The sequence below is a fragment of the Eschrichtius robustus genome, chromosome 1, assembly GCF_028021215.1.
Source record: "Eschrichtius robustus isolate mEscRob2 chromosome 1, mEscRob2.pri, whole genome shotgun sequence".
NCBI lineage: Eukaryota > Metazoa > Chordata > Mammalia > Artiodactyla > Eschrichtiidae > Eschrichtius > Eschrichtius robustus.
The window spans coordinates 4019934-4035822 of NC_090824.1; positions in this window are offsets into that span (position 1 = coordinate 4019934).

The window sequence follows — 15889 nt, forward strand, 5'->3', positions numbered from 1 at the left end:
TTAGGCGTAATTGGGAGAGCAAAGTGCAAGCATGTTTACAACCAACATTTCGGTCAGGGAATCTGTTTTCATTGTATATTGATGGAATTTGGTTGTGCAGTTTTCAGCCTGGGAATCATGCAGGTAAATAAAAAGCAATATTTGTGTGGGGGAGGGGGGCAAGATCAAGATGGTGGAGTAGGCGGACCCTGAGCTCACCTCCTCTCATGAACCCATCAAAGCTACAACTACATATAGAGCAACCTTGCTGAGAACCACCTGAAGACTAGCAGTGCAGCTCTTCTACGACCAAAGCTGTGAAGAAAGACCCATACAGAGTCGGGGAGGAGGGGAAGAGAAGCGATCTAGTCAAGACCCACACCCCTAACAGGCGGCCCAAAAGAGGAGGGAAAAATCACAGGCTCAGAGATCCTCCCTGGGGGGTGGAGGGGTTTGAGCCACATATTAGGCACCCAGCCCTGGAGTCTGGCACCAGGAAGATGAACCCTCTTAGCTGGTTTGGAAACCAGTGGAGCTTTCTGGAGGGCTGTAAGAAACTGAGGCTCCACTCTTGAAGAATCCATGCACAGACTTGCTTGCTCCCAATCACAGCTTGGAAGCAGCATACTGAAAGCTGCCCGATGCTCTGGCTGCCCTGCCAGGATGGCCCCAGGGCACCCCCTGCTCCAGCGCTGCTCCCTGCTAAGGAGGAGCTGCCATTATCAGTGAGCGTGTGTGCACTTAGAGGGAATGGAGCCAGCTTGGCCCCAGCCCTGCCTCTGGCCAGAGCAGAGACCACCATTGCCTGTGGGGAGGTGCATGTATGCACTGGGAAGAAGAAGAACCAGTTCAGTAGTGCTACTCCAACCCCTCTGGCCCCAATCCAGCCACTAGCCAAGGCTTGCACACCAGGGAAAAAGTGGTACCAGCTCAGAAGTGCAACCCTAGCCCTTGGGCCCTGGCCACATCCCCAACCAAGGCAGAGGCTGCCGTCACACGTGGGAGAAGCCCAACTCCTTCAGGGCTCCTGCTCCAGCCTCTTGGGCCACCACCCCTCCCCTGATAGGTCTTCGACTGCCATTGAACATAGAAGAAGCCCTGGTTTGCACCTGGCTCTGGCTCTAGTCCCTTCAAATCCAGCCCTACCTCCCACCAAGGCAGAGGCTGACAACACACCCCAGGGGAAGACAGTGCCCATGCTCACTTCAGATCCAGTTCTCCCATCAAAGCCACTGGGAGCATGCAAACTGCATAGGGATACTTCCACACAAGGACACCCCTTCAAGATCAGTATAAGTAACTGTTACACCTAATTTCGTGGAGACAAACATAGAAAGTTAAATAAAATGAGAAAGCAGAGGAATATGTTTCAAATGAAAGAACAAGATAAAAGTCCTGAAATAAAACCCAATTTACCTGTTAAAGAGGTCAAAGCAATAGTAATAAGAATGATAACTGAACTTGGAAAAAGAATAGATGAAACAGTGAGGACTTCAACGAAGAAATAGGAAATATAAAAAGAGTATCAGTCAAAGATGAAGGATACAACAATGGAAATGAAAAATACACTAGAAGGAGTTAATAGCAGATTAGGTGACACAGAAGAACGCATACACCATCTGGAAGATAGAATAGTGGAAATCATCCAATCAGAACAGGAAAAAGAAAAAATAAATAAAGATGAGGCTAGTTTAAGGGACCTCTGGAACAACATCAAGCATACTAATATTCACATTATAGCAGTCCCAGAACAGAAGAGAGATGGAAATGGGTAGAAAATGTATTTGATGAAATGATGGCTGAAAAATTCCCTAACCTGAAGAAGGAAACAGACATCCAGGTACAAGAAGCACAGAGAGTTTCAAAAGAGATGAAGTCAAAGAGACCCACACCAAGACATACCATAAGTAAAATGACGAAAGTTAAAAAGAGAATTTAAAAGGTAGCAAGAGAAAAACAAAGAGTCACATAGAAGGGAACCCCCATAAGGGTATCAGCTGATTTTTCAGTAGAAAATTTGCAGGCCAGAAGGGAGTGGCATGATATATTTAAAAAGTGCTGCAAGGAAAAAACCTACAGCCTAGGATACTCTACCCAGCAAAGTTATCATTTGGAGTTGAAGGAGCAATAAAGAGTTTCCCAGACAAGCAAAAACTAAAAGAGAGTTCATCAATACTAAACCAACTTAAAAGTAATGTTAAAGGGTCTTCTTTAAGTGAAAAAGAAAAGGCTATGACAAGAAATAAGAAAATATAAGAAGGGAAAAATCCCACTGGTAAGGGCAAATATATAGCAAAAACAGTGGATCAACCTCTTAAATAAACCAAAATTGTAAAACTCAACTATAACTACAATAAGCAGTTGAGAGATAGGCATGAAGATGTAAAATATGACATCCAAAACACTAAACATGGAGGGGAGAGTAGAAAATGTACATCTTTTAGAACTTAAATGACTATCAGTTTAAGACAAGGGTATATAGTTATAGGTCAACATATATGAACTCTATGGTAACCACAAATCAAAATCTACTACAGATACACAAATACTTGAGAGAAAGGAATACAAATATAACACTGAAGAAAATCATGAAACCACAAGGAAAGAGACAAACAGAAGAAGAACAGAGAAGAACTACAAAAACAAGCAGAAAACAAGTAACAAAATGACAATGAGTACATACCTATCAATGATCACTTTCAATGTCAATGGACTAAATGCTCCAATCAAAAGACATAGGGTGGCTGACAGGATAAAAAAACAAGATCCATCTATATGCTACCTACAAGAGACTCACTTCAGAGCTAAACACACACACAGATTGAAAGTGAAAAATGAAAAAAGATATTCCATGCAAATAGAAATGAAAAGAAAGCTGGGTAGCAATACTCGTATCAAACAAAGTAGACTTTAAAACAAAGTCTGTAGTAAAGGGCAAATAAGGGCATCATAAAGGGGTTAGTATAAGAAGAAGATATAACATTCATAAACAAATATTCACCTAATATAGGAGCACCTAAATATATAAAGAAAATATTAATAGACATAAAGTAAGAAATTGACAGTAATACAATAATAGTAGGGGATGTTAACACCCCACTTATACCAATGGATAGATCATCCAGATAGAAAATCAATAAGGAAACAGTGGCCATAAATAACACATTAGACCACTTGGACTTAATAGATATCCACAGGATTTTCCATCCAGCAACTGCAGATTACACATTCTTTTCAAGTGCACATGGAATATTCTCTAGGGATAGATCACATGCTAAGCCACAAAACAAGTCTCAACAAATTTAAGAAGATAGAAGTGATATCAAGCATCTTTTCTGAACACAATGATATGAAACTAAAAATCAATTCCAGGAAGAAAAATGGAAAAAACACAAACACGTGGAGACTAAACAAGATGTTATTGAAAAAAACCAATAGGTCACTGAAGAAATCAAAGAGGAAATCAGAAAATACCTTGAGACAAAGGAAAATAAAAACACAACTTTCCAAAATCTATGGGATGCAGCAAAAGCAGTTCTAAGAGGGAAGTTTTTAGTGATACAGGCCTACCTCAAGAAACAAGAAAAATCTCAAATGAATGACCTAATCTACCATCTAAAGGAATTAGAAAAAGAACAAAGCCCAAAGTCAGCAGAAAGGAGGAAATAATAAAAGTTACAGTGGAAATAGATAAAATAGAGTTAAAAAAATACAAAAGTTCACTGAGACCAAGAGCTGTTTTTGAAAAGATAAAAAAAAAATTTAAGACTTTAGCAGGGCTCATTAAGAAAAAAAGAGAGAGGATCCAAATAAACAAAATTAGAGTTAAAAGAGGAGATATCACAGTATCAGATATCACTGATATCACAGTAATACAATCATAAGAGAATACTACAAACAGCTATAAGCCAACAAATTGGACAACCTAGAAGAAATGGATAAATTCTTAGAAACATACAATCTTCTGAGACTGAATCAAGACGAAATATATAATCTGAACAGATTGATTACTAGTATCAAAATTGAATCAGTAATTTAAAAAACTCCTAACAAACAAAAGTCCAGGACTGCAAGGTTTCCCAGGGGAATGCTACCAAACATATAATGAAGTGTTAATACCAATCCTTCTCAAACTATTCCAAAAAAATTGAAGAGGAGGGAACACTCCCAAACTCATTTTATGAGGCCTGCGTTACCCTGATACCAAAACCAAACAAAGACATGACAAAAAAGAGAAAATTACAGGCTAATATCTCTGATGAATATAGATGCAAAAATCCTAAACAAGGTATTAGCAAACCAAATTCAACATACATAAGAAGGATCATACACCATGATCAAGTGGGATTTATCCCAGGGATGCAAGGGTAGGCCAATATCTGCAAATCAATCAATGGGATACACCACATTAACAAAATGAATGATAAAAATGACATGATTATGTCAATGGATGCAGAAAGAGTATTAATAAGATTCAATATCCATTCATGATTAAAAAACCTCTCAACAAAGTTGCTATGGAGGGAACATATCTCAACATGATAAAGACCATTTATGACAAACCCACAACTAACATCGTACTCAATGGTGAAAAGCTGAAAGCTTTTACTCTAATATCAGGAGCAAGACAAAAATGCCCATTTCTATTTAACATAGTATTAAAGATCCTGGCCACAGAAGTCAGGCAAGAAAAGGAAATTGAAGGCATACACATTGGAAGGAAAGTAGTAAAACTGCCACTATTTGCAAATGACATGATGCATGATATATAGAAAACCCCAAAGTCACCACAAAAGAAACTATTAGAACTAATAATTGAAATCAGTAAAGTTTCAGGATACAAGATTAATATACAGAAATCTGTTGCTTTTCTATACACTAATAATGAACTATCAAAAAGAGAAAGTAAGAAAATAATCCCATTTATAATCGCATCAAGAAGAACAAAATACCTAGGAATAAATTTAACCAAGGAGAGGAAAGACCTTTAAAAACTGTAAGGCATTGATCAAGGAAAATGAAGATGATACAAATAAATGGAAAGATACCCATGTTTATGGATTGGAAGAATTAATATTATTAAAATGTCCATACTACCCAAAGCAATCTATAGATTTAATGCAATCCTTATCACAATACCTGTGACATTTTTTGCAAAACTAGAACAAATTACCCTTGAATTTGCGTGGAAACATGAAAGACCCCAAATAGCCAAAGCAATCTTGTGAAAAAAGAACTAAGCCAGAGGTATCATGGTTTCTGACCTCAGACTATACTACAAAGCTATAGTAATGAAAACAGTATGGTACTGCACAGAAACAGACATATGCCAATGCAACAAATTGAGAGCCCCCAAATAAACCCATGCACATATGGTCAATTAATCTATGATGATGGAGGCAAGCATACAAAATGGGGGAAAAGACAGTCTCTTCAATAAGTGGCATTGGGAAAGCCGGACAGCTACATGTAAAAGAATGAAATTAGAACATTTTCTCATATCATATACAAAAATAAACTCAAAATGGATTAAAAACCTAAGTGTAAAACTGTAAACCATAAAACTCCTAGAAGAAAACATAGACAGTGCACTCTTTGACGCAGGTCTTAGCAATATTTTTTTTGGATCAGCCTCTTCAGACAAAGGAAACAAAAACAAAAATAAACAAATGGGACCTAATAAAACTTAAAAGATTTTGCATAGCAAAAGAAACCATAAACCAAATGAAAAGACAACCTACGGACTGGGAGAAAATATTTGCAAATGATGCAACTGACAAGGGCTTAATTTCTAAAATATACAAACAGCTCATACAACTCAATATCAAAAAAACCCAAACAACCCAATTAAAAAATGGGCAGAGGACCTGAATAGACATTTTCCAAAGAAGACATACAGAGGGCCAACAGGCATATGAAAAGATGCTCAACATCACTAATCATCAAGGAAATGCAAATCAAAACCACAGTGAGATATCACCTCACACCTGTCAGAATGGCTATCATCAAAAAGATAACAAACGACAAGTGTTGATGAAGATGTGGAAAAAAGGGAACCCTAGTATGTTGTTGGTGGGAATGCAATTTGGTACACCCACTAAGGAAAACAGTAGGGAGGTTCCTCAAAAAATTAAAAATAGAACTACCATAGGATCCAGCAATTCCACTTCTGGATATATCTGAACTAAACAAAAACACTAATTTGAAAAGACATATGCACCCCAATGTTCATAACATCATTGTTTGCAATAGCCAAGATATGGAAGCAACCTAAGTATCCATCAACAGATGAATGGTTAAAGAAAACGTGTCATATTTCAATATATATATGTTTATATATATGACAATAAAATATTACTCAGCCATAAAAACGAATTGAATTTTGCCATTTACAACAGCATGGATGGACCTGAAATAAATAAATCAGACAGAGAAAGACAAATACTGTATGTTTTCACTTATATGTGTTATCTAAAAAATAAAACAAATGAACAAATATAACGAAACTGAAACAAACTCACAGAACAAACTAGTGGTTACCAGTAGGGAGAGGGGAGGGGGAGGGGAAAGATAGAGGAAGGGGATTAAGAGGTAGAGACTACTTGGTATAAAATAAATAAGGTACAAGGATATATAGTACAGTACAGGGAATACAGCCAATATTTTATAATAACCTTATATGAAGTGTAATCTATAAAAATATCAAATGACTATGTTGTTTACCTGAAACAAATATAATATTGTAAGTCAACTATAATTCAATAATTTTTTTTTTTTAACAGCAAGACGATGTGGGTTTGGGTTTTATTTTGCCTGCAGTTGGCCTTCTCCTCATCTTCACCGTCAGCCCCACTGTGTGCTGCTTCCTGTAGAAGTTTCTGGACAAAAGCTGCCAGCCATTCGTGCAGCATTTAGGGAACACTTTCACCTCTCTCTGGCGGTGACTTTCCACCTTAAAGAAGATGTCCTGAGTCCTCATGGACAGCCCATGCCCCTTTGTTAGAGACGTGTCAAGTCATCCAGCTGGCTGCCCACTTTGGTTGGTCTTTGAGAATCACCATTGCCAGAAAGTTCCTTTGCTCCTTGGGAGGAATTCCTGCATCCCACCCTTCACCTGCCTGGACCGTCTAACCTCCCTGGAGATTCCTTTGAGGATCTGTCCATTTCAGGGGCTGGGGGCAGGGACGGACTGGAGGGGAGTGACAGTACTGTCTGATTTCTGCTGTGCTGCCTGGGTGTGGAAGCGAATGGTCCCAGTCTAGCGACTCCCGTGGGGGAGGGGGAAAGTGGGGGAGGCCGCCTGCAGCTTCAGCATGAATTAATTGGAAGCTGGACTTGCAGTCAGAGTTGGGTAATCACTGCCAATTCTCCCTGCTACCGGGAGTGGCCACCAGCTTGAGAGCTGCTGCTGGTGACTCTGTGACAGATGGCGAGGCCCAGGGGAGGGGCTGGGAACAAGCCATGCTTCCGTTTTTGTAATTATTGACCTGACTTGGATCTCAAGCAACGGGGTCTTCTAGGCGCTTATCATGCTCAATTCGGGAGTCTGTTTTGCCACCTCCCTCCCTGGACACAAAGTGACTCATCTGGCGGTGTGAGAGAGTGGTGCTGATTCCTCCATTAAGACACAAGGGAAGAAGGATGATTCCTGCATGCACTGAGACCTCCACCTACTACCCCCTCCCGGTGGGCCACCCATCCCCGTGTAGAGACCCAGCAGGTCAGGGACCCTCCGCAGGGCAGCACCGAGGGCCCCTGGGTTCTGTTTCCTATCCCCACCACTGACTCCCGGGAACATGATGTCCCCTCCAAGCTCCAGCTTGGCTCCAAGGAGAGAGCCACGTTAATAAAATCTCATGACATGGCAGCGAGCACCATGAGAGAAATAAGCAGAGGGCACATGCTCTTTTCATTAATGCAGCAACGACCAAACTCCGGGAAAGCTCAGAAGAAATGAGGACAGATAATGCACATACAGCAGCATCAAAACTGTCACATTTCCAGAGCTCATCGGCCCAACACTTGCCTGCACCTGGCACCCTCCCAGCCTTGGGGAACCCCACTTGGCAAAGCTTCATGGGGCCCCTTCTCCAGAGCTGGATTCAGGGGCCTGGAAGATTGGGACGAGGGGCGGAAAGCCCTGGGAGCCAATGTGCTGTGGACGTGCCCGGAGCGCTAGGGAGCAGGTGTGGGGGGCACTGAGCCCCGGCTGGGAGTTGCAGGAGCCAGCCCGGGAGAGGGGAAGCAAGTATGAAACGGCAATGCCTTTTGGAGAGCCCGGAGATGGAAGAGAGGCCAGCTTGGAAGTGGTCCTCCATAAGGAAAATGTGATGCTATGAACCGCAAGAATGTCTTCTGAAACCATCTTTTGGTTTTTGCTAACTTTTTACAGCTTCGTGTCTTTATTCGTTACTCAGCACAGAGCCCCTGCCTTGTGTCTGCTCCAGCTCTGGGGATGCAGGGCTCCACCAGCTGCCCACCCTGTCCTCAGGGAGACGGTGGAACAAACACAGGTCTAGGTGGTGACATAGGTGCCACAAGAAGGCCGTGCTCCAAGCAGGACGCTCTGGCCACAGCTGTTCCGTCACCCCGAGGGGCAAGCGGTCCCCTGCGGGACCCCCACTGCAGCCCAAGTCCACATGGCTTTCTGCCAGCGGGGCTTGGCAGCCTCTGCCCTCTTTGGCTCCGTAATATCTGTCTTCAAAATCAGCTTCAAACGGCAGGGAGAGAGCTGGGCCCGTTCCATTAACATGAACCCTGAAGTGTGTAGGGGTCAAGGACAGAACGAGGTCACAAGGGCAAAGGTGGGGACTGATCTTACTCTACCCAGACATGATTTAAAAGCTGTGCTTATAATGTCCCAAGTCAACATAGTAGCATCAAGAAACCTGCCCTAAATTGCGTGGGACCCACAGAGGGATTGTCCACATCCTCCAGAGGAGCGGGTGGGAAGGCTTTCGCACAAGTTTCCTATGGCTGCTGTTAACAAATCACCATCCACTTGGAGCCTTGAGACAACAAAAATGTATTCTCTTACGGTTCTGGAGGTTGGGATTCTGAGATGGGTCTCGATGGGCTAAAGTCAAGCTGTCAGGAGGGCTGTGTCCCTTCTGGAGGCTTCAAGGAAGAACCTGTTTCCTTTCCGCTTCCAGCTTCTGGAAGCCACGTGCATTTCTCAGCTTGTGACCCTTCCCTCCATCTTCAAAGCCAACAACAGCGGCTGGGTCCTGCCCATACCTCCTCTCCTGCTTGCCTTGTTCACATTTTTTTTTTTTTTTTTGGCCGTGCTGGACGGCATGCGGGATCTTAGTTCCCCAACCAGGGATTGAACCCGGGCCTCCTGCACTGGAAGCTCTGAGCCCTAACCACTGGACCGCCAGGGAAGTCCTGTGTCTTGTTCACGTTTTAAGGACCCCTGTGATTACGCGGAGTCCCACTTGGAGAATCCAGGATCATCTCCCTACTTTAAGGTCAGCTGATTAGCAACCTTAATCCCACCTGCAACCTTAGACCATCCCTTTGACATGTAAGTAACATATCCACAGGTTTCCTGGGATTAGGAAGTAGGCCTCTTTGTGGGGTGACATTACTCTGCCCACATAGTTTCCCAGAGAGGGTGGCATTTAAGATGGTTCTTGGAGTGAGCAGAGCTCCCTGGGGACTGGGGTGGTGACATTAGGGTTCCCTACCCTAAAAGGACAGATCTCCTATGGGGTTTCCTTGGAAGGTAGGGAAAGGCTGAGGGGAGGGGAGAAGAGGTGAGAAATGGGGCAGTTTTTGAAAAGGAAGTCCTGGCAGAGGTCAGCCGGGGGCAGCACAGCGACCCCACCCAGCAAGACCCACAAGCCCCCATTTCCAGAGGGCACGGCCGCAGGCAGGCTGGTGGGCAGTGGCCAGCAGGGGCAGTCAGGGCCCTCCCTGTTCTGTAACTGGGAGCGAGCAGGGAGGCTGGGCTGGGGGAGCCCGCCAGACGTCCACGCTAATGGAGTCCGTGCACACAATAAAGCCAGCCGGGTCGGGTCCAAAGGCACACACTGTACTCTGAAGCCATTTAAAATATTGCCAGAACCCCAGGGTTCGAGCCAGAAGGAAGACCTCTAGTTAGAGTTGGGGTGGGGGGTGGAGCCAGGGCAGTCAGTACCGCTCTCATTGTTTCATAACATTCTCAGTTAATCTATTTGTTTTGACTTGCGCCTTTTAAATAGGGTTTCATCATTTAATGTGCTTTCCATCTTATCTGGTTACACGGGTAGGAGACCTTCTATTTGTTTACTCATGGGATGCTTCCCATCCCCAAAGTCCCACTTAATCAGCTGGGCAGGGAGATAGTATTTTTATAGCTTGTGCTTTCTGGTGCCTCACTTCCTTGTCCGTTTTCACTTCCCTTGTTGAGTTGAACCACCGCCATGTCAACGCTCTTCTTTTGACTTCCACACCAGAGCGAATTCTATGGGAGAACATGTGTCTGTCTCCTCCGGCCCTGCCACCACCCTGCCGTGCCCTGTCCCAGGCCTTCAGCAGCTGCATAACCAGCATCCCTATTGGCACCAAGCCCAGGAGGCAGGGAGGTGTGTGGAGGACCCCAGAATGTGGGGCAGGAAGCCTGGGGTCCAGGTCCGGCTGGGTTCCTCCCAGGTGCAGGACCGTGGGGTCACAACCCAGGGCTCAGCCCGGCTTCTCTCCAAGCTTGACAGGCTCATTGACCTCCATCTCCCATGTGGCATCTCCAGGGCTTTGTTCAGGGCATGGAGCTGGCAACCCACGTTCATTCACCGCTGTGCTACCACCTTGGACTGACCAGAAGTCATTCAACCCCCTCCTTTTACAGATGGGAGACTGGGACTCAGACAAACAGTGCATCACTCTTCATTCCATTAGAAAAGCATCGGTACTCCCTCTACACCAAAATGGCAGAGCTCAAAACCATGGCCCCCCATGGGCCTCCTACCCACTCACATGCAAGAGATGGCTTTCAGAAACACCCCGCAGATCTGAGCGCTTCTCTCCCCAGAACTACACCTTGGCTCCCAACCGCCTACAAGTTAAAGCCCCTCCCCTGCCTGCTCCCTGAGCTGTCCAGGCTCATCTCCCTCTGCACTTTATTTTTTATGTTTTAGCTTTTTAAAATTTTTATTGAAATATAGTTGATTTACAATGTTGTGTTAGTTTCAGGTGTACAGCAAAGTGGTTCCATTATTTATATGTGTGTATATATATATTTAGATTCTTTTCCATTGTAGGTTATTACAGGATATTGAGTATTGTTCCCTGTGCTATACAGGAGGTCCTTGTTGGTTCTATTTTATATATACCAGTGAGTATATTTTAATCCTAAACTCCTAATTTATCCCTCTCCACCCCCTTTCCCCTTTGGTAACCATAAGTTTGTTTTCTATGTCTGTGAGTCTATCTCTGTTTTGTAAATAACTTCATTTGTATCATTTTTTTTTAGATTCCACTTATAAGTGATATCATATAATATTTGTCTTTCTCTGTCTGACTTACTTCACTTTTTTATGGCTGAGAAGTATTCCATTGTGTATATGTACCGCATCTCTATCCATTCATCTGTTAACGGACATTTACTTTGTTTCCATGTCTTGGCTATTGTAAATAGTGCTGCTATAAACGTAGGGGTGCATGTATCTTTCTGAATTATAGTTTTCTGGATACATGCCCAGGAATGGGATTGCTGGATCATATGGTAACTCTATTTTTAGTTTTCTGAGGAACCTCCATACTGCTCTCATAGTGGCTTTACCAATTTACATTCCCACCAACAGTGGGATGGTTCCCTTTTCTTCACACCCTCTCCAGCATTTTTTATTTGTAGACCTTTTGAGGATGTTCCTCTGCCCTTTATTACTCTTCCTACTTTGGCAGAACGGTAGTTCTGGTCATCACATAACATAACCTTCCACACCTTTAGCAGATTGTCCATCTCTGCCCAGAATGCCCCCTCTTCTCTCCCTTGGGTCACTCTTCATCCTTTAAGACTTGGCTGAGCTACCACCTCTCACCTTACTCTGAGTGTCTCCCACTCTCTGTGTCAGCTGACCATCTCCTGCCCTTGACTTCACCTCCATAACAATTCTGTCACATTTTATTATTATTGTCTTTTTTGGGTCGTATTATTGGGGCTTTTTAAATCAGTTTTAAAAAAAACAAATTAAAAAAAAATTTTTTTTGGCTGCGTTGGGTCTTCGCTGCTGTGCGCGGGCTTTCTCTAGTTGTGGCGAGCAAGGGCTGCTCTGCGTTGAGGTGCGTGGACTTCTCATTGTGGTGGCTTCTCTTGTTGCAGAGCACGGGCTCTAGGTGCATGGGCTTCAGTAGTTGTGGCACACGGGCTTAATTGCTCCGTGGCATGTGGGATCTTCCTGGACCAGGGCTCGAACCCCTGTCCCCTGCATTGGCAGGCGGATTCTTAACCACTGTGCCACCAGGGAAGTCCCTATTTGGGCTTTTTTGACTTTTATTTTTCTCCAGCTTCATTGACGTAGAATTGACAAGTAAAAATTGTATATATTTAAAGTGTGCAATGTGATGATTCAATATATGTATGCATTGTGAAGTGATCTCCACAATCAAGTTAATCCATCACCTCACTATTTTTTTTTTTTTTGGGTGTGGTGAGAATACTTAAGATTTTCTCTCTTAGCAAATGTCAAGTTTACAATATATTATTATTAACTATAGTCACCAGGCTGTACATTAGATCCCCAGAACTTATGCATCTTATAACTGGAAGTTTGTACCCTTTGACCAACATCTCCTTGTTTCTCCCACTCCCTAACCCCTTGTGACAACCAGTCTACTCTCTGGTTATGAGTTCTATTTTTTTAGATTTCACATATAATTGAGATCATATGGTATTTATCTTTCTGTGTCTAGCTTATTTCATTTAGCATAATGTCCTCTGGGTTCATCAATGTTGTCCCAAATGGCAGGTTTTTCTTATTTTTTTATGGATGAATGATATTTTGTTGTATATATGTACCACATGTTTTAATCCATTCATACATTGACAGATGCATAGGTTGTTTCCATATTTTGGTTACTGTGAATAATAGTGCAGATATCTCTTTGAGATCCTGATTTTGTTTCCTTTGGATATATACCCAGAAATAGAAAATCTGAACAGGCAAATAATGAGTAAGGAGATTGAAATGGTAATCAAAAACCTCCCCCAAAAGAAAAGCCCAGTCTTCATAGGTAAATTCTACCAAACATTTAAAGAAGAATGAATGCCAATCCTTTTCAAACTCTTCCAAAAAAGTTAAAGCAAACACTTTCAAACTCATTTTACAAGGCCGGCATTACTCTCATACCAAAGCCAGATAAGGACACTAGAAGAAATGAAAATTACAGGCCAATTACAGGCATTTGACAAAATTCAACATCCTTTCATGATGAAAACGCTCAAGAAATTAGGTACAGGAAATTATTGATACCTCAGCATAATAAAGGCTTTATATGACAAGCCCATAGATAGCATCACACTGAACAGCGAAAAGCTGAAAGGAATGGACTCTTACAAATATTAAGTCTTCCAATCCATGAAAATGGTATATCTCTCGATTAATTTGTCTGCTTTAATTTCTCTTACAGTTTTTAATATAAAATTTTTGCCTTTCTCTTGTTAAATTTATTCCTAAATATGTTTGATGCTTTCATCAGTGGGATTATTTTCTTATTTTTTTCTTCAGATTGTTCGTTGATAGTATATACAGATAGAATTGATTTTTTGTATATTGTGCTCATATCTTGTGACCTTGCTAAACTTTCTTATTAGTTCTGGTAGTAACTTTACAGATAGCTTAGTATTTTCTATTTGTAAGATCATGTCATCTGAGAATAATGACAATTTTGCTTCTTCTTGTCCAAATTGTATGCCTTTAATTTTCTTTTATTGCCTTATTGCACTGACTAGAACCTCCAGCACATATTGAAGGGAAGTGGTAAGAGCAGATATTCTTGTCTTCTCCTCAACCTTACAGAGAAAACATTCATTTTTTTCCACTATTAAGTATGATGGTAGCTATAGATTTTTTGTAGATGCACTTCACCAGGTTGAGAAAGATCCCTTCTATTCCTAGTTTCTTGAGAACTTTTATCATGAATGGGTATTAGATTTTGTCGTGTGATTTTATTGCATCTATTGATATGGTTGTTTCCTGCCTTTATTCTCTTAATATGGTGTACTACATCATTTGACTTTTGGATGTCAACCAACCTTCTATTTCTGGGATAAACCTTCCTGCTTATCATGTAAAATCATCCTCATTTATCACTTGGATCAATTTGCTAAGATCGTGGCATCACTTTTCATGAGGGAGCTTGGTCTGTAGTTTTGTTTTCTTGTGATGTCTGTCAATCTTTGATATCAGGAGAATATGGCTTCATAAATTGAAATACATCCTGGGAAGTATTTTATACTCCTCTGTATTTTGAAAGGTTTAGTGAAGGGTTGCTGTTATTTTTTCCTTAAATGTTTGGTAGAACTCACCAGTGAAGTCATCCTGGCCTGGGCTTTATTTTGGGGAAGGTTTTAAATTACTAATTCCCATTTCTTTACTTAGAGATTTTCCTTTTTCTTTTTCTTCTTTACTAAGGTTTGATATTTTATGATTTTCCAGGAACTTTTCCTTATCTAAACTGTTTAAGTTTTTGACAAAAATTGTTCATAACCTTCCCTTAAAATCCTTTTACTTCCCAGAATTCTGTATTGTTGTCTCCTCTTTCAATCTTGATTTTATTAAATCTTTCTTCTTTTCTAATATAATATTTTAAATATAAAATTTGCCTCTAAACATGGCTTTGATTACATCACAAATTTTAATGTCATGTTTTCATTTTGTTTGATACACTTTTACAATTCCTTTTTATTTCTTCTTTGATTCATGCATTATTTAGAAGTGTGATGTTTGATTTCCAGGTATATGAGTATTTCCCTGATTTCTTTCTGTTGTTGATTTCTAATTTAACTTGTTGTGGTCAGAAAAGATACTTTATGTTATTTCAATTATTTTAAATTTGTTGACTACTTTTTATGCCTAGTATATGATTTATCCTGGGGAATGTTGCAGGTGTACTTGAAAAAAACTGTGTGTTTTTCTGCTGTTGGGTGGATTGTTCTATATGTATTAGTTAGGAAATGTTTGCTTGTGGTTTTTAAGTCTTATATATTCTTATAGATTTTCTGTCTATTTGTTCTATCATTTACCAAAAGAAGATTATTTAAATCAACTATATTAAATATAAGTATAAAATTGTTGAAGTATCTATTACTCTTCTCCATTCTGTCAGTCTGCGTTTCATTATTTTAGGGCTCTGTTTTTAGGTGCATATACATTCATAACTATTCTTTCTCCCTGATGTATCAATTCTTTATCATTATGAAATGTTCCTCTTTGGCTCTAGTAATGTCTCTTGTCTTAAAGTCTATTTTGCCTCATATTATTATAGCTATTCCAGGTCTTTTAAAATTACTACCTTTTCCCATCCTTTCACTTTCAATCTATTTGTATCTTTGAATCTAAAGTGTGTCTTTCATAGTCACCAATTAGTTGGATTTTGCTTTTCATGCAGTTTTACAGTCTCCAACTTTCAATTGGTGCATTTAATCCATTCACATTTAATATAATTATCAACGTGGTTGGGTTTATGTCCACCATTTTGCAATTTGTATTCTATATGACTCATGTGTTTTTGTTATTCTTTGCCTCTTTTCCTGCCTCCTATATTGTTTAAAGCAATTTTCAAGGTGCAATTTTTATTCCTCTGATTTTTTTAGCTATATATATTTTTCTTAATCATTCTATGGATTACAATATGTATCTTTAATTTATCACAATGTACTTCGGATTAATAACAATTTAATTCTGAGAAAATATAGCAATCTTACTGCAAT